Source organism: Lepidochelys kempii, chromosome 1 (assembly GCF_965140265.1).
Source record: "Lepidochelys kempii isolate rLepKem1 chromosome 1, rLepKem1.hap2, whole genome shotgun sequence".
Taxonomy (NCBI): domain Eukaryota; kingdom Metazoa; phylum Chordata; order Testudines; family Cheloniidae; genus Lepidochelys; species Lepidochelys kempii.
In genome coordinates, this window is record NC_133256.1 from 45,312,946 (window position 1) to 45,335,280 (window position 22,335).

Genomic DNA, 22,335 nt, shown 5'->3' on the forward strand with positions numbered 1-22,335 from the left:
AAAAAGTAAAAAGAATCACCTCTGTAAAATCAGGATGGTAAATACCTTACAGGGTAATCAGATTCAAAACATCAAGAATCCCTCTAGGCAAAACCTTAAGTTACAAAAAGACACAAAGACAGGAATATCCATTCCATTCAGCACAGCTTATTTTCTCAGCCATTTAAAGAAAACAGAATCTAACGCATACCTAGCTAGATTACTTACTAAGTTCTAAGACTCCATTCCTTTCCTGTTCCCGGCAAACGCATCACACAGACAGAGAGAGAGGCTTTGTTTCTCCCTCCCCCCAGCTTTTGAAAGTATCTTGTCTCTCATTGGTCATTTTGGTCAGGTGCCAGCGAGGTTATCCTAGCTTCTTAACCCTTTACAGGTGAAAGGGTTTTTCCTCTGGCCAGGAGGGATTTTAAAGGTGTTTACCCTTCCCTTTATATTTATGACACCCCCCCACTGAAGAATACCCTACAGCTCACAGGTTAGAGCATTCACCTCTAACATTGTTTAAATCCCTGCTCTGCCGCATTTGAAGCAGTAACTTGAACTTGGGTCTCCAACATCCCAGGTTAGTGCCTTAACTGTGGGAGGGGCATTGACAGTTCCTCCCCCTGTTCCATGAAAGCCCAAAATCAAAACATTTTTGTTTTGGAATTGAACAAAATGTTTCATTTGACCCAAAACTAATTTTGTTTTCTTTTCTTTACTTTTGCTGAAAAAGTCAAAACATTTTATTTTTGGATTGATCTGAAGCAAAATCTCTCTGTTTTTTTCAGTTCATCCAGTGAACTGTTAACCTCTGAGGATAGGACAATAAGCAATGAGCTTAAATAGCACCAAGGGCAGTTTAGGTTGGACATTAGGGAAAACTTCCTAACTGTCAGGATGGTTAAGCACTGGAATAAATTGCCTAGAGAGGTTGTGGAATCTCTGTCATTGGAGATTTTTAAGAACAGGTTAGACAAACACCTGTCAGGGATGGTCTGGATAATACTTAGTGCTGCTATGAGTGCAGGGGACTGGACTAGAAGACTCTCGAGATCCCTTTCAGTCCTATAATTTTACGAAGCAAAAATGATTATTTGCACAGTTCTAGTTAATATCTCCTACTCAGGGTTATTAAGGATCACTCTTTGTGAAACTGCTCAGGTTTTGTTTTAAGTCTCCTCCAACAGGTGACCCACTCTAACAACATAGTTGCCCCTAACAACACTCTGGGTTGTTTATTCAGTTCAGGCTCTTAGAAAAGTGCAGCACACAGATACCTGTTCCAGCCAGGGAGACCCAGCTTAGCTAGTGGAGTCTAATGAGGTCACAGCCCACGGTGTTATAGCACCAGTAATTGCTGAATAAATAAATCACTAATAACTCTCCAATGTTATAGCGTCAACTTTCTTCATGTAGAAAAACACTGTCTCTCCCTAAGTATGAGTTTTTCCAATATCAGTATTAAACTTCCACTATTATTAGGACTACTGTATGCCCAAGTTGCAAAATTAACACCTTGTAATTATCTTGTACATTTCATGTCATTCACTGTCAACATTCTGAATATAAAGAACAATGTGCAAACCCAGAAGTATTTTCAAATGACAAAGCCATTATCAGTGCTAAACTCTGTTATCAGCCAGTAGCCAAATGTTTCAGCAGATGCAACCAAATGCGATTAAAGTTTCGAGACCAGAAACATTTAGATGCAAAAAGAACTTTTGCATAAACAGTTTTGCCTTAAAACATTATCTCCCAGTGCATGTACCATAATTTTTCCATCTGTTTACTATACATCTGAGGAAAGCAAAAACTAGAATATTGTAAAATTATAGTTATCTGATTAATTTCTTTTTCAGTTACTGGGTATTCTTCTAGGTGGGAGATAGAAATTCACTTTTTATTGTGAATGTGGATAATTGTGGGCTCCAGAATATTCCCTGAAATTCAATGGCTGCTTATTTTTTCTTTTCTCTGATTTGAGATTATATATAAACACAAATAGCCTAACAATGGATATTCTTTCTTATGTGGTTAAATAGGGCTGGTTTAGCTACATTCTTAAAATGGCTGGCTGCATTTCAGTGAGACTATGCATTTGCTTTGGAAGTGTCCTGTTGTGCCATTTAATTAACTTGTGTCATGTGAAATATGTGAACTAAGAGATTTACTATAAATTCCGAAATCCCAGAGGACATGAGTATGGACGTGTTTCTGTCATGCTCCATTCCCAATATGAGCACAAGTGTTTTTGAGACTGTATTAGAGGAACTTCATTAAATGAGGAAAATCAGTAGGGAAATACTTAGCAAAGTGAGAGAGAAGCTTTATTATAATACAAGCTAGTACACTGCCACTTATTCTTCAGTGCATCCCAGTGAACATAACAGCTACAAATCAGTGATAGAAAATAGATGATGTTTAATATATCTGATGGTGGCCTTCTCGTCCCACAAATCTATACCATCGAACAACTCTGGTGCCCTTGGAACTGAAGCAATTTAAAAAAAAATATTTAGAGTATCTTTCTGGAACGTTGGCAAGTAGTTTATTGGGAATTTTTGTTGGTCAGTTTTGTTATTTGCTAGACTAGGCATTAAATTACAGCATAGTATTTTATTAGATACCCAGAGGCCTTTGGGCATGGAAACCTATAACGTAAACATAATAAATTTCACCAAATTTTCACCAGTGAGTACATTCAGCCTAACTGTTTTCTTAACTCTCACTGTTACTCCAGATCTCAGGGTTAACATCTGAGGGGTAAATAATGCAAATTTGCTTATTTGTCACATGACTTTTGTAGCCAGTTATGAGACAATATTTTTCCTTCTACATAAACATAGAAAGTGGAGATGGAAGGAACTACAGCTCAACTGTGTTGTGTTTAAATGATTAAGTGCCTCATGGATGTATAGAAGGAATGTGTGTTAAGTGTGTGCCTCGTGTGCTTCCTACAGGGATGAGAAGTCCATGTTCTGCCTCTGCAAAATTAAATTATTAACCTCAAATATTCAGTCTCCTTTAATGTACTGAAGGAACCACCCGTTAATATTTAGAAAACCAAAACATTCTTCTGTGTGGTAGTGCATGGAGCTGGAGTTGTAGAACAGATGGTCTTAGGCAAGTGTTGCGTTTATTAATGCAGGTATTGTACCTGCAGAATAAGGACAGTTAGAGGATATGCTGCCCAGGTGCCCAGAACTGTGTGTATTGTTCTGTGAGAGGTCCCACCAGTGCTACATGGATAGGAGCTGTCTTTTTTCTGGTCTGGAATCTGATGTCCTTGCATATGCAGCCCAAATTCGCATAGGATTTTTGCCATCGTATTGTATTCTGAGCATATATTTAGTTCATTGTTACAGTGAAGTCTTTCAACATTGCTCCCCTCCCTCTGAAAATTTCTCACCTGTCATTTTTTTTTATTGCCTACAAAGTCTGTATAATGTAGCATTCTCCTATTATCTTTGTTATCACTTCACCTTGTGGGATACAAGCTCCTTATGCACCAGCTCCTTGTGCGCTGAACCACCATTGCATCATCATCTCCTTTGCTAGCCCCGTGCCTTTTACACCCGGAACATCTTCATGTCCTCATTCATCAACATGCACTCTTTCTTCCTTCAAATTCCGTTTTAAAATTCACCTCTTCAGTTGATCCATCCTTCCCTTTTCTTATCGTTCAGGTCATGTCTGTGCTTGGAGCGGAGTGTGTGATTCCCAGCTTGCATAGACATACTCACTCTAGCTCTCATCAAGCTAGTGCGCTAAAAATAGTAGTGTAATGTAGCCATGATAGCATGGACAACAGCAAGTGGCACTACAGGCTAGCTATGCAGAGTACCAACCTGAGTGGGTTTGTACTCTGCACACCCCTGGCTCCAAGTGTAGATATAGCCTTAATACCCTGTAGACCCTGAGCTAGACTAGCGACTATATGTTTCTTGTCTTGAATGTATGTATTCTTACTTAGATTGTAAGAATTTCGGGTCAGGGAACATGTCTCATCTGTTTTGTAAAGTGCAGAGTAAATTCCCAGATATATGTTTTATTATCATAATTTCCCCAAAAATATTTTTTCTTTTATTTTTCCTAACTGAATTTCATTTTGTTACATGCTGCCCGTACACCCTGCTCTTAGAGAAGGACTCACAAATCTATTTAGTGAGATTGTTTCCACAGTTACCGAATGTGTTTGAAGAACTAGCTGGTTTGTTGAAAGGTATGGCTCAATAGTTTGCCGGTCTCAGAATGGTAGCGACAACATAAGGGCTGCTGCTTGTACAAAATGTAACCATTAGCATGGCATTGGTAATGAAAACCATCTGTGGAATTTTTGTCTAATGGTAGGAAGCACTCTGCTAATAATGTAGGACAAGGAGAGGCACAGAGTGGATGCTATCCCCGAGAGTTGGTGGAATGGAGACTTCTTCTCTTTTCAGATAAAAATCAGTGTGAGAATTAGGTCACACATGCCTCTTTAGTTGAAGTAAAAATAAATGTGGGACATAGAATGCAATTCTATTATGTGTGTATTAACCTACTGGGCTTGAGATGGTTTAGAGTGAGTTTCTGTGTTTGTACTGAAGAAACAGATTTTCTGCTGAGGGATTTCTTCTTCGGTTATCTTTTGGCCTCAGTCACTGATGGCTCTTGAAAAACAAAAGCAAAACAAGATTTTTGTGTAGCTGATCTTAAATGGTTGAGAGCTTAATTGCATCGGTTTTTGCGATCTCTCAGAAATTATACACAATCCATATCTACCACAAAGTTCCTTAAATGGTTCTGTGCTGCCCACCATCCTGGTCCCTAGTATGGGGTGAACTAGTAGTGTGATGTAGGAAAGTAGGATTGTGACCAGAGTGCTGCTTTGCTCTGGCTAGTGTTGGGTGGTGGATGGCCCATTGGGAGCCAATAAGAACATAAATTAGAGCAGCCTGTCATGAGGCACTGAGGTCCAAACCTGGCGGTACCACCTAGTAGCAATGGTCTGGGCTGTAACACCCAGTGGTGAGAACCCATGGCCGGGGTAGGGGAACCCAGGACCTCCCTATTCCACCAGCTTCCAAACCAGGGCACAATAGTTCAAATATGTAGCCTGGAGCAGATGCCCTTAGGCCTGTTCCCTGGGCCACTTCCTACCCCAGCTTCGGTTCCTCTGTCTGCACAATTGATCAGTTTCTGGATTCTCCCTGGAGTTCTTTCTGATCACACTCCAGCAGGTCTTCCTCTCTCAGCCACGGCCCATCGTTCCCTGCCTTCGTGGAGTGAAGGGCCTGTGGCGGTTCGGCAGTGGGGTCTTGTGCATGGAGCCCCAATGCTTCTTTGCAGGAGCTTTCAGTGCATGACTTCTCCCCTGCTCTGTCTGCCCAGACTGAATTAAGCTGCTCCCTTTTGAGCCCAGCCTCCAACGGGAGAATGCCCAGCAGGTGCGACTGGGCAGGGCCTTCTGGGCCCAGAGCTGGTGTCTCTAACCTCACTTCACCATTCTGGGACTTGTACACCCCATCACACACCTCTAATTTACAGTCTGGGCTGAGAATCCAGGGCATTCAAAGGTTCCTTGAAGCCATTTTTTTTCCCTTCCTTCCCACCCATTCCCATGCTAACTGAAGATATGGAGAATTGAGGGGTATGTGTGGGTGGTTTCAAATTATGCATATACTATCTAATTGGCAGATGAATATATATTATGTAACTGCTAATCACATTAGAGAGACAAGGTGGGTGAGGTAATATTTTTTATTGGACAGACTTCTGTTGGTGAGAGAGTCTCTAAAATTCTGGGACCAGCATGGCTACAACACTGCATACAATCATATTAGGAAGATGAAAATAAAATAGAATAAAAAGAACTAGGAATCCATAAGAGGTGAAAAGAAAAAGTGGTTGGCAGATGTATTACTGGCAAGGCAGGAAAGAAGAGGAGAGAAGGAATGGAAAACAGGCTGACAAGCGAGGACCTGCTGGCTTGCTTGTTTTTGGACGATCATTATTTCTGTGGGGCGCATCTGTGTTATGAAACTACCTTGTAGCAGCTCCCAGGATGAGGAGAATAGATCCAGATTGCCTCATATTAAACACATATTGCACAGCCACATTTAATTTGATGTTTGTCTCTTTCAGTTTTCAAATTTAAATACAATCCTAGTGACATAAGGTAAAATCCTTTCTTCTTCCATATGTGTGGAGGGGGGAGGGAGGCTTAAATTCAACAGAGCCTCTGTGATTTCAGTATGCACGGTGTGAAAGTCTATTTGGGGCACAGTCCATCCCTTGCGGTGGTCATGGAGCAATGGTTTGCAGTGGCTCTCTGCAGCAGCACAAAGGGGATGTTAAGGGCTGAGTTGGGGCAGGACAAGGTAAGGAGAGGATGCAGCTGTGTGGACCGAATGGCTAAATCTCCTAAAGAGGGGTCAGCAAATAATGTTCTGGGAAGGATTCTTTCTTCCCTGTTCTCCATGGAGATACCCAGCACTTAATCTATATGCTTGGGCCTTGCTTATGCTGTGGGTCAAGGACTTGGCAAATCGATCATGTTAAAGTCTTTCTTGTGGCCTGAGGAGTCATCTCAGTGAATGGAATTTTGTTTGTTTGTTAAGTGAATGATATTTATTTTTTGTAATGAGGAAACCATTTCAAACTGTATGCTAGCAATGTACCTAGCAGCTTAAAATGCACTATGTTGCTCTGCAGTGTCTAATAGATGGTTTAAAAACAATAAATCATAAAATAAACTGTCTTGTATTTTTTTTAGAAAGTTAATAATTACTGTGAATGATACTGAAATTATGCAAGAAGAAGTGAAAGGCAGTCTTCTAATGGAAGTTATGGGGCTTGATTCTGATCTCCATTACAATGGTGTAAATCTAGAGCCAGTGGTATCAATTAAATTACTCTGGGTTTGCACTGACATAACTGAGATCACAATCAAGCCCCATGGGTTCTAATCCTAGTGAGTCTCTATAATCTCTTCCCTGGCATCATGTTGTAAGGAATCAATTGCATTATCAAAATTGTTCAGCTTTTAGATTGTGCTGATATAGTCCGGTTGAACTGTCACATCTACCTCCTAGATGAAGAAAATGTTAAAAGTCCTCTATTGTATAACACACAACTCCAGTGGAGAGCCAATAAATTTTAGTGTAAAAAGGAAAGACCAAGTATTTTGGTTCCAGAAAAGTAGCTGTGTGAAAGTACAACACATAAGAATTAGTCACTAATAAAAAATGTATTGCCTTTATGATGTACTTAAAGCTACATAAATAGTCTTTGATTGCACACAGCTGGAGACCTATATATAAAGAGAGCAATAAACATGATACTGTACCAGTGAAATGACTGAGTGAATTAATATAGTTTATATAAAATTTGTACCTAGTTCTGTTGTGTTCCTCTTCCTCCACTTTTTGTATGTTTTATCATAGAATGGTAAGACTGGAAGGGACATCCAGAGGTCATGATTCTAATCCAGTCCCCTGCACTCATGGCAGGACTATATTATCTAGACCATCCCTGACAAGTGTTTGTCTAACCTGATCTTAAGAATCTCCAATGATGGAAATTCCAGAACTTCCCTAGGCAATTTATTTCAGTGCTTAACCACCTTGGCAATTAGGAAAAACTTCCTAATATCCAACCTAAACAGCCTTTGCTGCAATTTAAGCCCATTGCTACTTGTCCTATCCTAAGAGGTTAAGTAGAACAATTTTTCTCCCTCCTCCTTGTAACAGCCTTTTATGTACTTTAAAAACTGTTATGTCCCCTCTATTTTCTCTTCTCCAGACTAAACAAACCCAGTTTTTTCAATCCTCCTTCATAGGCCATGTTTTCTAGACCTTTAATAATTTTTGTTGCTCTTCTCTGGACTTTCTCCAATTTGTCCACATCTTTCCTGAAACGTGGCACCCAGAACTGGACACTATATTCCAGTTGAGGCCTAATCAGTGCAGAATAGAGTGGAAGAATTACCCTATATACTCATTCATAAGCCGAATATTTTTGGTAAAAAAGTGACGCATCAAAGAACGGGGGTCGGCTTATAAATGGGTCTACACCAAAATTTGATGATTTTAAACTCTATGGAATCATTGAATTGAATACCTAATACATTGTCATTTTGTTTACATGGAGCTTCTGCAGGCATGGAGTCCTTCAGCTCCCTGTGGCCGCGGTTCGCTGTTCCCAGCCAGAGGGAGCTGCGGAAAGTGGCACATTCCCATTGGCTGGGAACGGCGAACTGCAGCCACAGGGAGCTGAGGGACTCCATGCCTGCAGAAGCTCCACGTAAACAAAACATCCAGGCCTGCTAGTGGCTTACCCTAATGGGCCAGGATCCAAAGTTTGCCAACCCCTGAAATATAGGGTCGGCTTATGAAAGGGTCATACAGTTTTTGCTATTTTTACCTATCCATCTTGGGGGGTCGGCTTATAAATGAATGGGCTAATGAACGAGTATATACAATACTTCTCTTGTCTTGCTTACAACACTCCTGTTAATACAAATCTAAGACTGAAATTTGTAAGGCCATTTTTTCTTTGTGAATAAGAGTGCTTAGCACAATGAGACCTCTAACAGACATTCTAATAGAAATAATTAATAATAATTATCCCTTCTTACATTTTATATTATCAATTTCCATTCTTCCTGTATAGCGTTCTGAAGAGTTAAATAAAGAGAGCAGTAATGTGATGTTAAGGTCTATATGAAGATATCTCCTACCCAAACCTGGATATTTTAAGAAAGATGTGGACAAATTGGAGAAAGTCCAGAGGAGATCAACAAAAATAAGAGGTTTGGAAAAAATATCCAAGAGGAAAGGCTGAAAGAATTGGGCATGCTTAGTCTGGAGAAGAGAGGAATGAGTGGGGACATAAGTCTTCAAATATGTGGAAGGTTGTTAAGAAGATTGTTAGAGAATGAGCAGGCTGACCGAAAGGTGTATTGAGTAAACGAGCTTCTTTATTGCAATACTTGTTCCCCTCGATCCAATTGTCGAGTAAGCACTGAGCTAATCACATCACAGTCTTTTATCTAAGTTAATATGTAAATACCTACTTTTACTACAATACCCCCTAAACCTTAGAGTAATATGAACACTCATACAATGAATATTAATAGCTATATGCTGAATATATTTATTCCCACCCCTGTTTACTGTTTACAGCATTAAGCATATTCTACAGACATTTTTACCTTGAAGATACATTTCTCTGCAGCAATTGCAGCCACAAATTTCCTTGAGCAGCAGTTCACAGGTAAGGGAGGAAGGGGCCATGACCCCAATGTCATTTATGTAGCTGGGAAAGGAAGGGAGGGGGCGATAACGCTTCTTTACACAAAGGATATTGTTTAGACACCCACATTCCTTATGCAGCTGCAACGCTTATCAATCCTTAACAAGCAGAAGGGAAGGGACAGGGATGGCACTTTATCTATCAAGCGCAGTAACTGTACCTGCCCGGGTTCTACTCTCTAATACCATATCAGCACATCAGCAGTTTCCCCAGTTTTTACTTAACCTTTACATATCCCAATAAGGATGGTGATCAATTGTTCTCCATATCCACTGAGAGAAGACCAAGAAGGACTCAGTTAATCATCAGCAAGAAAGATTAAGGTTAGATATTAGAAAAACTTTCTAACTAAAAGGATAGTTAAGTATGGGAATAGGCTTCCAAGGGAGGTTATGGAATCCCCATCACTGGGAGGTTTTTAAGAACAGGTAGACAAACATTTGTCAGGGATGGTCTAGGGTACACAATCCTGCTTCAGTGTGGAGGAGATGGATAGATGATCTCTTGAAGTCCCTTCCAGCCCTGCATTTCTATAATTCTATATTCAATATGCTGATAATTCCAAACTGTATGTCAGTATGACAACTGACCATGTATCACCTAACCTAGTGTAAAACCCATCTGTAATCCTGGACTTTTGTGGAAAGGGGATTATTTTTGGACTTTAGTTGTACAAATTCTATTATATTTTGGGTTGATACCATTAGTTTTGATTTAATTTTATTTGAATTTATATTTTATGCAGCGTTTTATGGTTTTAATATTTCAAAAGTATGCAAATAATGGTAGCTTATTCAATTTTTAAAACAAATAAATAAATAATGGAAAATATTTCCAGCTTCTCCTGTTCTCATTCCCAGTGATAAGAGAATTAGGCTCATTTGTAATTTGTATTGAATTATTACACAAAAAGCATTTCTCACAAATCTACCACTGTTTAAAAACAGAACTTTTAAAAATGAATAACACCAGTTCATTGGTTTCTGGACCCCAAAATCCTCCAAAGGTGATTAAAAAAATCAATATAATATCCTTGAACTGGAAATTTTAAATTAGGATTTGGATTTTAGTTGAAAGATATACAAAATTATACATAGACAGCTCTCCATTGACTAAGTGTCTGAGATTATATATTGTGCATGGGTTTTCAGCTAATGTAGAAAATATTGCTGTTAGGAGTTATATACGTGATGCCTTTTATTCTGACACAAGTATGCAAATAGCTTGGGTCCAAATCCTGCATGCCCCCTTCCACAGGTTGTCTGAATAGACATACCTGGGACATTGGAGCTGGATGGGAAACTACTTTCCTGTCCCATGAAAAAAATTGAGATTTAATTGTTTCCATGAAGTGAAACAGTTCTAACAGGAAAGACAGAGAGAACCACCCCGGAATTCCCAATAGCCTGGTGGTGAGGGCACACACCTGGAATGTGGGAGACCCCGGTATAAGTCCCTGATCAAACCTTTGGGCTATTGCCTATTCTGGGGTAGTCTTTTGGCCAGAAATTCCATTCTGGACCCAAGAAGCCATTTCTCGACAAAATTTCACTGAAACAGATATGTTCCTGAGAAAAGTTTGTTTCAATGAGTTGGCATTTGCTGACAATAGCAGTTTCATCAAAAAATTTCTGACCGACTGTACTGGACAGCTAGCATAGATACTATTTCTTGCTCATACATACCTGTTGTTCTATTTCCAGATGATACTGATGTACACATTGGGATTGAGAATCAGGCCCTTACAGTTTTGGTCTAGACGGCAATTCTTTGCATAAGCTTATCAGAAACAAGTGCACATTTCATGAGCACTGTATATTCTATAATGGAAGAAAACAACAAACGTAGCCTCCTCATAGTCAATGGGGAGCTATCTGCCTCTGTGTGGTTTTTACATATCTCTCAGCTAAATCAGTTACATTAATGCAAATTCTGTCAGTTGGGGATATCCTATAGATTTGGGAGTCTTTGGATCTATATGTAAATGAATGGATTATATTGCCCCAGATATATGGCTGGTCATCTGGTGACAGAAATTAGTAGATATTCTTTATTTTCTAAAGATTACAAGTCAAATTCAATACACATTTACTGATATTTGTTTGGAATACTCTGGACTTTATTAAACTGCTTTTAGAACACCATATGTGAAATAACACACCTGACTGGAAATTGCTTATACAAGCCATGCAGGGTGACTGCTGCATTTGATGGAGAAGTGAAGTGAAAGGCAAACATACTCTGGTTTTTAGGAGGCAAATCACATTCAAGATGGCATCCCATGCCTTTCACTTCACTGAGATATGCCACAAAATACTGCAGTCCCAACTCTCAAATTCTGCCATACGAGTTTTTCAGGTAATATTGTGCTATGTATTGTGTAATATATGGTTGCAATGTGAGTGGAAAAATGATAGCCAAATATTATATATTTCTTTGTCATAGATGTGCTGGATATGCTGTTTGGACTCCATAGTTTGAGGCAAAAATGTTGCTTATTTCTGATATTTTAATTGCTATGTTTTATGTTGATCTAACCCATCATGTAAAGAAATAGCTAGGAAGGCCATTCTGGATTGGACAGTAAGTAATAGACCTAAACTTAAGCAGAAATGCTTATTTGGTTTAAAATTTGCTTGAAAATGACTATTTATCAGACCCAAGATATGGAATCCCCAAATACAGCCAGATCTGGACACGCACATTTGGCAAAATAATCAGATTAATGTGTTGGCACCAGGAATTGTTGGTCCTCTGGATAAATTCATTCTTCATTAAGCAAGTCAAAATGCAACATCAAAAAATGATGATATTTCATGGGACATAGATAATATTTGGGACCCTTTAAATCCTCCAGGCCAGAAAACAGAATCTCTTCACTGAAACGGTGAAGATAAGAGAATATTATGTGTGGCAACTGATAATCTACTTTTCCCACTTATTGCTTTTCACACTTTGATCAGCCTGGTGTATACTTCTGTTAAAAGGTTTTTTTCTTTGCTGGTTGCCTTCTCACTCCCCAAGAGGAAGGGAAAGAATAGGGCTGGATGGAAGGAGTAAATGGGAGGCAGTATGGAATTTGAGAAATGAGGTCTGTTCCAGCAGCACTTTGAGATCATAAATTTATTTCAAATGTTTTCTCAGAGTAACAATAAAAAAGAAAGCACAACTGAGGACAGGTGTGCAATGTGGACTGAATGTTGATTTTCTGTGCTTGCCCGCAAAATGTCCCTTTATTCTAGCCTGCTTTGAATATCAAACTGTATTTCTCAGGGAGAATATTCCCACCTTGGGGCATAATACATTAAACCAGGGGTTGGCAAACTTTTTGGCCCGAGGGCCACATCAGGGTTTCCAAATTGTATGGAGGGCTGGGTAGGGAAGACTGTGCCTCCCCAAACAGCCTGGCCCCCGCCCCTATCTGCCCCCTTCCACTTCCCACCCCCTGACTGCGCCCCTCAGAACCCTCAACCCATCCAACCCCCCTACTCCTTGTCCCCTGACTGCATCCTCCCAGGACCCCTGCCACTAACCAACCCCCCCATCCCCTGACAGGCCCCCCGGGACTCCCATGCCTATCCACCCACCCCCCCGTTCCCCATCCCCTGACCTCCCCCCCAGAACCTCTGCCCCATCCAACCTCCCCTTACCCCCTAACCGCCCCCTGGGACCCCACCCCCTATCCAACCACCCCTGCTCCCTGTCCCGACTGCCCCGACCCCTATCCACACCCTCACCTCCGACAGCTCCCCCGGGACTCCCATGCCTATCCAACCGCCCCCTGCTCCCTGACTGCCCCCCCCGGCTGCCCCCCCCCCAAAACCTCCGCCCCATCCAAGCCCCCTTACAATGCTGCTCGGAGCAGCAGGAGCTTAGAATCATAGAATATCAGGGTTGGAAGGGCCCTCAGGAGGTCATCTAGTCCAACCCCCTGCTCAAAGCAGGACCAATCCCCAACTAAATCATCCCAGCCAGGGCTTTGTCAAGCCTGACCTTAATAAACCTCAAAGGAAGGAGGTTCCACCACCTCCCTAGGTAACCCATTCCAGTGCTTCACCACCCTCCTAGTGAAAAAGTTTTTCCTAATATCCAATCTAAACCTCCTGCAAACGGAGCCAGCCTTGCTGCGCACGCCGCTAGACAGGAGCAGCGGGCCAGAGCACTGGCGGCGCAGTGCACTGAGGCTGCGGGGAATGGGGAACAGCGTGGGAGGGGTTGGGGGCTAGCCTCCCCAGCCGGGAGCTCAGGGACCAGGCAGGACAGGCCCATGGGCCGGATGTGGCTGGCGGGCTGTAGTTTGCTCACCTCTGCATTAAATATTTGCAAACCACTGATGCCTGGAATGGAGTGCTGCTTACTATCATTAATTCCAGATTTCCAAGACCATGTGTTCCTCCCTCCACATCTCCTGTGTTGCTCCACTCACATCTCCATAGCAATGGTTCAGGAGAAGAGTGTGGGTAAAAGATGGAGCTGCTCTGATGGGGTTCATTTTTCAAGGGTACTATGTATGCCACAGGGAAGCTTTCATCATTGCAAGCTGCCTCTATCAACTTGTCATTTCTTTTATGGGCACCATCCTGCATACATACTAAGCCTGCAGGGGCCCGATGCATTGGCTGTCACAGGACCCCGCCAGTTCCTTTGTCTTGGTTTTTCTTGAACACTAGAGGGATATCCTGACCTGTTGCTTGCACATGAAGGAAGAGAAACATACTGGTACAGCACACAACATGATCTAGCCCTAAATGTAAAGTGCATATTATACGTCTCTCCATTGGTTCAGAGTGAGACATATTTTAAAATAAGAGCCACTCTTATTTATTATTTTTCACTTTTATGTTAATATTTAAAATAATGTTAACCCCTACCTGGGCTTTCCATGGGGGCAACGAAATAAAATTCTGATAAAACCAAGAACTCAGCATTTTGAAATCATAGGTGAGCAATGATTATTATTCCAATGATAAAGAGGATCTGATGGCTGTAGGAGAGGAACAATGTCTCTGATGTGGCAGCAATCCTAAAATAGGGTAATGTAGAAGTTAGATCTGGAAAAGACATACGTTATTGGATAGAGAGCCTATTCCCCTCCCACTGTAGGATATTGAGCCCCAGTAAAGGATTTATAAAATAATAACCTGATAATAGATACTTGTTCTGGATACTACACTTTCATGATCTGGAAAATGTACCGGATGCCTTCTAGCCACAGAACCATCACCATTAGCAAAATGTAGTCTATTTTTAAATGATTTTCAGAGTGAAAACGGAGAATCCCTTTCATCTTGACTGTGTTTCATGCTTTGTATTAAATAAGCTAATGTATGTGCTGCAGGCAGCTGTCTGTTGAGAAGCACCTGACTTGTAAGAGCTTACTTTGTCTCACAAACTCAATAAAACAGTTAACATCGCCCTATCTTGTGTATAATTCTTCAGTTTAGCCAGATAGGGAACACTCTCCAGAATGGACCAAATTATGAAGATTTGGGATATAAATATGCTCATTAGGTCTAATTCTTCTTCATATGCTTAACACTACATATTCTCCTCTATATGACCTTTTGGGCTGTATCTGGTAGTGTTTTAGTAATTAAAGGGCCAGATTCTTCCACCCTTACATTCAATAGTACCTCACTCCACAAGTATTTTCATTAAAATCAGTGGGACAACTTGCAGGCACTATGCAGTTTGAGTAAGGGTAGCAGAGTCTGACCATGAAGTAGCTGTACCTCAATCATAAGAAGTGAATGAAATGTCTAGGAGAAGACTTGTCTCCTCTAGGACCTTAATACATGTCTAGCATCTATATTGACCGTGGCTAATATTTTCAAAGGCACCTAAGGGAGTTAGGCCCCTTTGATAATCCGAGCCCGCATGACTTTCTACATATCTTAGTAACTAGATTTTCCTTGGAAGTTCAGTAGGTTTAAAAAAGAGAAATCTGGATGCTTGCAACTCATCATTTCATGTAAAAACTTAATTGTAATTTTCTCCTTACAATTTTTCACTCACTACTGTAGAATACTGTAAAGAGAAAAGTAACAATAAGATACAGTAATGGTAGGAAAGAATGATAATGACATGAAGTGTGAATTAAAATGATCAAGGGTTCTGTGTCAGAGCACAGCAATAAAAAAAGAAAAGATATTCCCCAAAAAGTCTCAGTCTGAGGGAGATAAAGTATTGGTGTTAGAGATGCAGCTTTGGGGCTGTTGAAGCTTTCATCTAAAACAAAGTGTGGAAGAAGGGAAGGTGGCTGGCTGACTTTCCCTTTCTTCACAGATTCTTATAAAGTTTTTACAGGTGCCCAAACCAATTCTCACTACCTTCTAGACACTAAGATTGGTTGGCTTGTTGTTTTTTTCTTTGCCATTGTAAATTTGAAGGAGAGTTTTACAGAAGAGTCTCTTATTGGCCACCTTGAAAGACAGGGACTGAAGGTATGATATACAGAATAGAACTAGGTTCATATACCACTCATCACCATGGCTTCTGAGCAGCTTCCAGTAGTGCATCAAGTGATGGAACTAACATCCGTCATGTGTGGTTCATTCTCTCTCATCCACATCTCCTGGTAGATGTACTTTTCCCTGAAATTATGTTTCTGACAGTATTCCACTATCTCTACATTTCCTAAATTCAAGGCTATCCTAATTTTATCCCAAGTCTTCTGTGCCAGTCTGGTGGTGATCCTGAATAAGGTGTGACAAAGTTCCTCCCTATCTTGGTGGGTCTTGTGCTTATTGGCGGATTTGCTCGCCTTGGAGCTTCATGGCAGCCCTCAGCTTGGCCGTTTTCGTGAACCCACAGTCCAGGTCAACTCCTCCTATGTCTGACCAGGAGTTAGGAGGTTTGGGGGGAACCTGGGCCCACCCTCTACTCTGGGTTCCAGCCCAGGGCCCTGTGGAATGCAGCTGTCTAGAGTGCCTCCTGGAACAGCTGTGCGATAGCTACAACTCCCTGGGCTACTTCCCCATGGCCTCCTCCCAACACCTTCTTTATCCTCACCATAGGACCTTCCTCCTGGTGTCTGATAATGCTTGTACTCCTCAGTCCTCCAACAGTATGCGTTCTCACTCTCAGCTCCTAGCACCTCTTGCTTCCCGCTCCTTCCACGCACACCACAAACTGAAGTGAGCTCCTTTTTAAACCCAGGTGCCCTGATTAGCCTGCCTTAATTGATTCTAGCAGCTTCTTGATTGGCTGCAGGTGTTCTAATCAGCCTGTCTTAATTGTCTCCAGAAGGTTCCTGATTGTTCTGAAACTTTCCCTGTTACCTTACCCAGGGAAAAGGGACCTACTTAACCTGGGGCTAATATATCTGCCTTCTGTTACTCTCCTGTAGCCATCTGGCCCGACCCTGTCACAAAGGGTAGAATTATAGAAGGTGGCAGAGTTTAAAGCTTTATTTAACTTCCTGTTTCAATTTTTTATTTGAAACAGAGTTGGGGTAAATTTAGGCTGTATTGTGTCAAGTTTTCAGCAGTACTCCCCATTGATTTCAAGTGGAGAGTTCTACTTAGAAATTGATAGTATAATATCACTCTGAATTTGGGATATTCCATATTCATATGAAATAAATGATATAACCAGTAATAGTTTTGTAAAATATTTTTATATCAAAGTTCATTATACATATACTATTAGACTTTAAAGTTCCAAGTAACATATATTCTGAAAAAAATGAACAGCTGAAAATCAATTTCTCCTTCACATACCTGCCAAGACCTGATTTGAGAAGTGAATGTTTTACGCCACTAACATCTCCACCCGTTGAGCTGTGATCTGGTATGTGCCCGGTGCCACCCTTCTTGTGCCACGCACCATCCACTAGATATATAGTGCCAACCTGTGGGGCAACCTGTGGGGATTTTTGCAGGGAAGTGCAGCTCTTTTTATATTAGCCTGCTGATTGGCTGCTTCCCACACAGCTGCTCTAGGCAGTTTGGAGGATCTCCCTCCTGCCCTTTTTCTGGGGAGGAGTGTGGCAGGGCCACAAGGCCTCCAGCAGTGGGCCTCAGGGCCTAGTCCACCCCATCACAGGGACCCTCAGAGCTTTTCTTTTCCTTCCTGTGGGTTCCCCTGGGGAAGGCCATCACCTTACCCACAGTTCTGAATAAAGAGTGGCATTTCTGAGCAATCTTCTGCTGGTATCTGGCATCCTGAAAATTTGCATAATCATTGACATCAGCAATAAAGTAGTATAGTTTAAGAAAATTGTGAACCAGTTATCTACATCAGAAGATTAACACAAACTAGATGTATACACATTACAGTTAAACGCTAATGATTTGCATTAATGCTGAAACAGCTTATGACAGAATTTGATTTGTAATTTTTTCTTAGGATTCCCATACTTCTGGTATGAGAAATGGTGTCATTTTTCACCAAAATGTTTATCAGCAGAAAACATGCCCAGCAGTTATCAAAGCACAACATATTAAAATGTTGGAAGGAGGACAAGTCTGGTCCAGGAAGGCTCCATCAAACCCTATAGCCCTCCCCTCCACTTCCTCAACTGACACTGTCCCACATACAGGCCTGGATTCTTCTCCTTGTTGTATTTTTCTTCTTGAGAGAGAGGAAAAGACTGGCAGCCTATTATCCCTCAGGGGTGGATGTTCTTACTCTCTCAGGGAGGGCCAGGAACCTGCTGCTAGCCCCACCCTTTATAAAGCATTGTTTCTCTTTGTGGGGCAAGCTGCTGGCCCACTCATGCTTTCTGTGGATGTCCTCAAAAAGTAGCATGACCCAGTCCCTCTGCTGGGTTCCACTCATTTGTCATTTTAAACATAAAAACATAAGAATGGCCATACTGGGTCAGACCAAAGGTCTACCCAGCCCAGTATCCTGTCTACCAACAGTGGCTAATGCCAGGTGCCCCAGAGGGAATGAACCTAACAGGTAATATCAAGTGATCTCTCTTCTGCCATCCATCTCCACCCTTTGACAAACAGAGGCTAGTGACACCATTCCTTACCCATCCTGGCTAATAGCCATTAATGGACTTAACCTCCATGAATTTATCCAGTTCTCTTTTAAACCCTGTTATAGTCCTAGCCTTCACAACTTCCTCAGGCAAGGAGTTCCACAGGTTGACTGTGCGCTGAGTGAAGAAGAACTTCCTTTTATTTGTTTTTTTAACCTGCTACCCATTAATTTCATTTGTGGCCCCTAGTTCTTATATTATGGGAACAAGTAAATAACTTTTCCTTATTCACTTTCTCCACACCACTCATGATTTTATATACCTCTATCATATCTCCTCTTAGTCTCTTGTCCAATCTGAAAAGTCCTAGCCTCTTTACTCTCTCCTCATATGGGACCCATTCCAAACCCCTAATCATTTTAGTTGCCCCTTTCTGAACCTTTTCTAATGCCAGTATATCTTTTTTGAGATGAGGGGACCACATCTGTACACAGTATTCAAGATGTGGGCATACCATGGATTTATATAAGGGCAATAAGATATTTTCCGTCTTATTCTCTATCCCCTTTTTTAATGATTCCCATTTGCTTTTTTGACTGCTGCTGCACACTGCGTGGATGTCTTCAGAGAACTATCCACGATAACTCCAAGATCTTTCTCCTGATTAGTTGTAGCTAAATTAGCCCCCCATCATATTGTATGTATAGTTGAAGTTATTTTTTCCAATGTGCATTACTTTACAATTATCCACATTAAATTTCATTTGCCATTTTGTTACCCAATCACTTAGTTTTGTGAGATCTTTTTGAAGTTCTTCACAGTCTGCTTTGGTCTTAACCATCTTGAGCAGTTTGGTATCGTCTGCAAACGTTGCCACCTCACTGTTTACCACTTTCTCCAGATCATTTATGAATAAATTGAATAGGATTGGTCCCATGACTGACCCTTGGGGAACACCACTAGTTAGCCCTCTCCATTCTGAAAATTTACCATTTATTCCTACCCTTTGTTCCCTGTCTTTTAATTAGTTCTCAATCCATGAAAGGATCTTCCCTCTTATCCCATGACAACTTAATTTACGTAAGAGCCTTTGGTGAGAGACCTTGTCAAAGGCTTTCTGGAAATCTAAGTACACTTTTACAGTTTTAAAAGGCATTCTGTAACCTGTATCCCAAAGCTCATCCACAGTACTATGAAATCCCTTCGCACAAGGATAGCAGATCCAGCCTTGGGATCTCAAATCCTCTCCCCCATTCTGAATTAACAATGGAGTCCCTTGAGTGGAAGGTATGAGCTCTAGCGGGACAGACTTAAATCAATGGACAGCCTGGCAACTCCTAAAAAAGGACATCCTGAAGCCAGAAAGGATAGCAGGGTCTTCTGAAGAGCAGAAAGATTCACCAAAAAGGACAGTACATTTCTGGTTTCTCCTGATGCAAGAAGACAACATAGCAGATAACATGCGAGGACTGCAAGGACCACTTTAGATAATCTATCTCTAGTCAGGAGAGGACACGGAATCTGAATGAACCTCAAAAAATGGTTTGTTTGGTTTGAGATGTTTCTCCTACTGATTTCATTAGTTTCCTCATCCCTCTCAGAAATGCCAGTGTTGTTGATTAAAAACGTTGTGGTATAATCTCTTCGTCGAATGCCTTTGTGGACCCTCTTGGTGCGCTGTGGATGTTAATTTACAGCAGAACATTTTTCACAATATGTGTAACAAATAAAAATGGCTTGTTTTTGTTTAAAAGTTTGATCAATGAAAAAAGAATAAAAAGGACTGCACTTTGAATTTTGGTTTCCCTCGAACATCTGTCTCTGCTGCAAGACCTAATTTAATGTGCTGTTTCTGAAGTGCCTCCCAAAGTTGCAAATTAATAAAGGTTGAGAATAACCCTGATTGATGATTACAGAATGCACTGTGAGGCTGGAAGATCGATAGCACTTTACTACCTACTAAAGAAGCTGTTTATTTAAATTGTTACTTCTTATGACATATACCAGAAGATAAACAGTGTGTAACTTAGTAAATTATGTATGACTGAATGCTTTGTGACTTGTCCCTTCAGTTCATTTTTATGCCATTCATTTCTGAATTTATTCCACAGTAAACACAGATACTGCCATTCCATAATTTTAAAAAGAATTATGTCTCTTCAACTGAGAGAATCTGTGTGTGTTACATGAATTGCCTATCAAATTTTCATTGTTTTAGTCAATTGAAATTGAAAGTGATAAGTACTTGTTTTCAGTTGGGAAAGTATTGTAAATTCACATAGTAATTCTTCCGTCTAGAAACCCTACTGTCTGTTTTACAAAGGATCATAAAGAAACTTTATGCCTGTGCTCCTGATTTTCACCCCTTTCAGAAGTATTTGTGCTCATGATAAAAAAAAATCACAATTTTTCATATAGCAAAACTATTTATTGTACGTGATCTTTTTTCTGTTCCTGTACCAATGGCTGCAGCCCAGCCTCAGTTTGCCTCCACAGCTGCTTATTGTGAAAACTGCCCTCTCTTTTCTGAGAGAGGAGAGCACTTTCTCCTGGAAAAGTGGGCACACAATTGTAAGCAGAGTCTGGCTGAGCTCTCCCCTGATATCTAGTGGTGAGCTGTGGAAAAAGACTTCAGAAGGTGATCTCATTTGCATGGAAACACCCACCCTGCCTCGATGCTCAGCATGATGGGACTGCTTGCCCAAATGGTCACTTGTGGCTGGTGTTGGATCCCCAGTCTCTTTGTTATTGGGACAGGAGTAATAAAGGATTGCTGTCCTTGTTGTGTGACCCGAGGACAGCAGAACTGTACCTGGAATACCCCAATGGAGGGACTCACCCTCAGCTGATCACTTGTTAGGCAGGGGACATGGGTTCCAAAGCCCAATGAGTTTAGAGAGGGTGTGACTTCTGTTTAAGGATCCTAGACACTATTTGACCCTTCCTTGGTATAATAAAAGAGCTAATTTAGACTCACTTGAGAGTCTTGTTACATGCTGCAGAGCTGAAATCACTGATGCCTTGGTCTAAGTTGTAGACCTACTTTGGGACTGTGTCTCTATTGCAAGAGACTGTACAGGGTGCACCATCAGTGAGGCTCCCCCACCAACAACTGAAATCACTGAGAGCTGTGTTAAGTGTGGGGAGGGCCCTGAAGACATCTTGGTGAGTGGGCAGCTGGTGGAAAGATGTGGCAAGCGGTTATCAGGGTGGCTGGTAGAGAGGTGCGACCAGCAGTGCGGCTTGGGTAGAGATGTGGCAAGCGGCCTGCAGAGAAGCTGGTGGAGAGGGCCAGAGCAGTGCAGCATATAAGATGCCTCTTTCCACCCCCACCTTCCACACAGGATGGGAGGTGAACTCTGCAGATGAACCTCTGAACTCTGGGGCTGCACTGGCCAAGGACAGCAACTGTGAGTGGGGTACAGATAAGGGACAGGCACGTTAAAGGGACTTTTGAGTTGCTGGATTTAAGACCCTGAGGGGAAAAGGACACTACCCAACTTACTTGGGGGTGGGTCTTTTGCTCACGGTTTGTGTTTATGAACCCTAGTTTCAGCATTTTCCCAAATTAATGCTGAGTTAATTCCCTCCTTTTATTAAAAGTTTTTGCTACTCTGTGCTTGCAAGAGGGGAAGTATTGCCTCTTAGAGGTGCCCAAGGGGTGGTGTATGATTGTCCCAGGTCATTGGGTGGGACTTGAGCAGTTTTATATTGTATTGTTGAAAAGGAACCCCTATGTACTGAACCCGGCCCTTGTTGCTGCTGGCTTCACGTGGCAGAAGGGTTACACAATGCTGGTCTCAGTCCGGTCCCCTGCCTAGATGTGGAATGTGGCATAGGAGTGACATTGGGATGTGCTTCTGGACTGGGGTGGGGGGGTGGGGGGTGGGGGGTGGATGTCTCCTAAGCTGACTGATGTCATGGAAGATATGTCACATTTAAAGAGGCCCTGTAGCCCAAATCATATTTTTTGCCTGATAGCTCTGAAAGGGAAATCTGTGAGGGGGAGAGTCTTGGCCCACTGAGCTAATGATTCCCACCACCACCAATTTTAATGACAAATGTGGCTTATAGGGAGGAAAAAATGCACAGGATTTCTCTCATTTTCTAACTAGCTCTGCTGT

At 41.5% G+C, this 22,335-nt stretch overlaps 1 protein-coding gene and 1 long non-coding RNA gene across 12 annotated transcripts in view; one reads left to right on the forward strand and one right to left on the reverse strand.

The window, feature by feature from the left end:
- Positions 1-22,335, forward strand: part of MTUS2 (microtubule associated scaffold protein 2) — a 502,826-nt gene that overhangs the window by 126,505 nt on the left and 353,986 nt on the right. Inside the window, exon 1 of one of the 11 annotated variants that reach the window (XM_073340854.1) lies at positions 6,213-6,344. The exons of the other annotated variants lie outside the window; for them this stretch is intronic. The gene's annotated coding sequence lies outside the window, so the exon portion shown is untranslated. Of the gene's footprint in view, positions 1-6,212; positions 6,345-22,335 lie in introns of those variants that run through there. 11 annotated transcript variants of the gene reach the window in all.
- The window catches only part of LOC140910346 (uncharacterized), a 62,819-nt gene that overhangs the window by 4,795 nt on the left and 35,689 nt on the right, over positions 1-22,335 (reverse strand). The gene's annotated exons all lie outside the window — the stretch shown is intronic.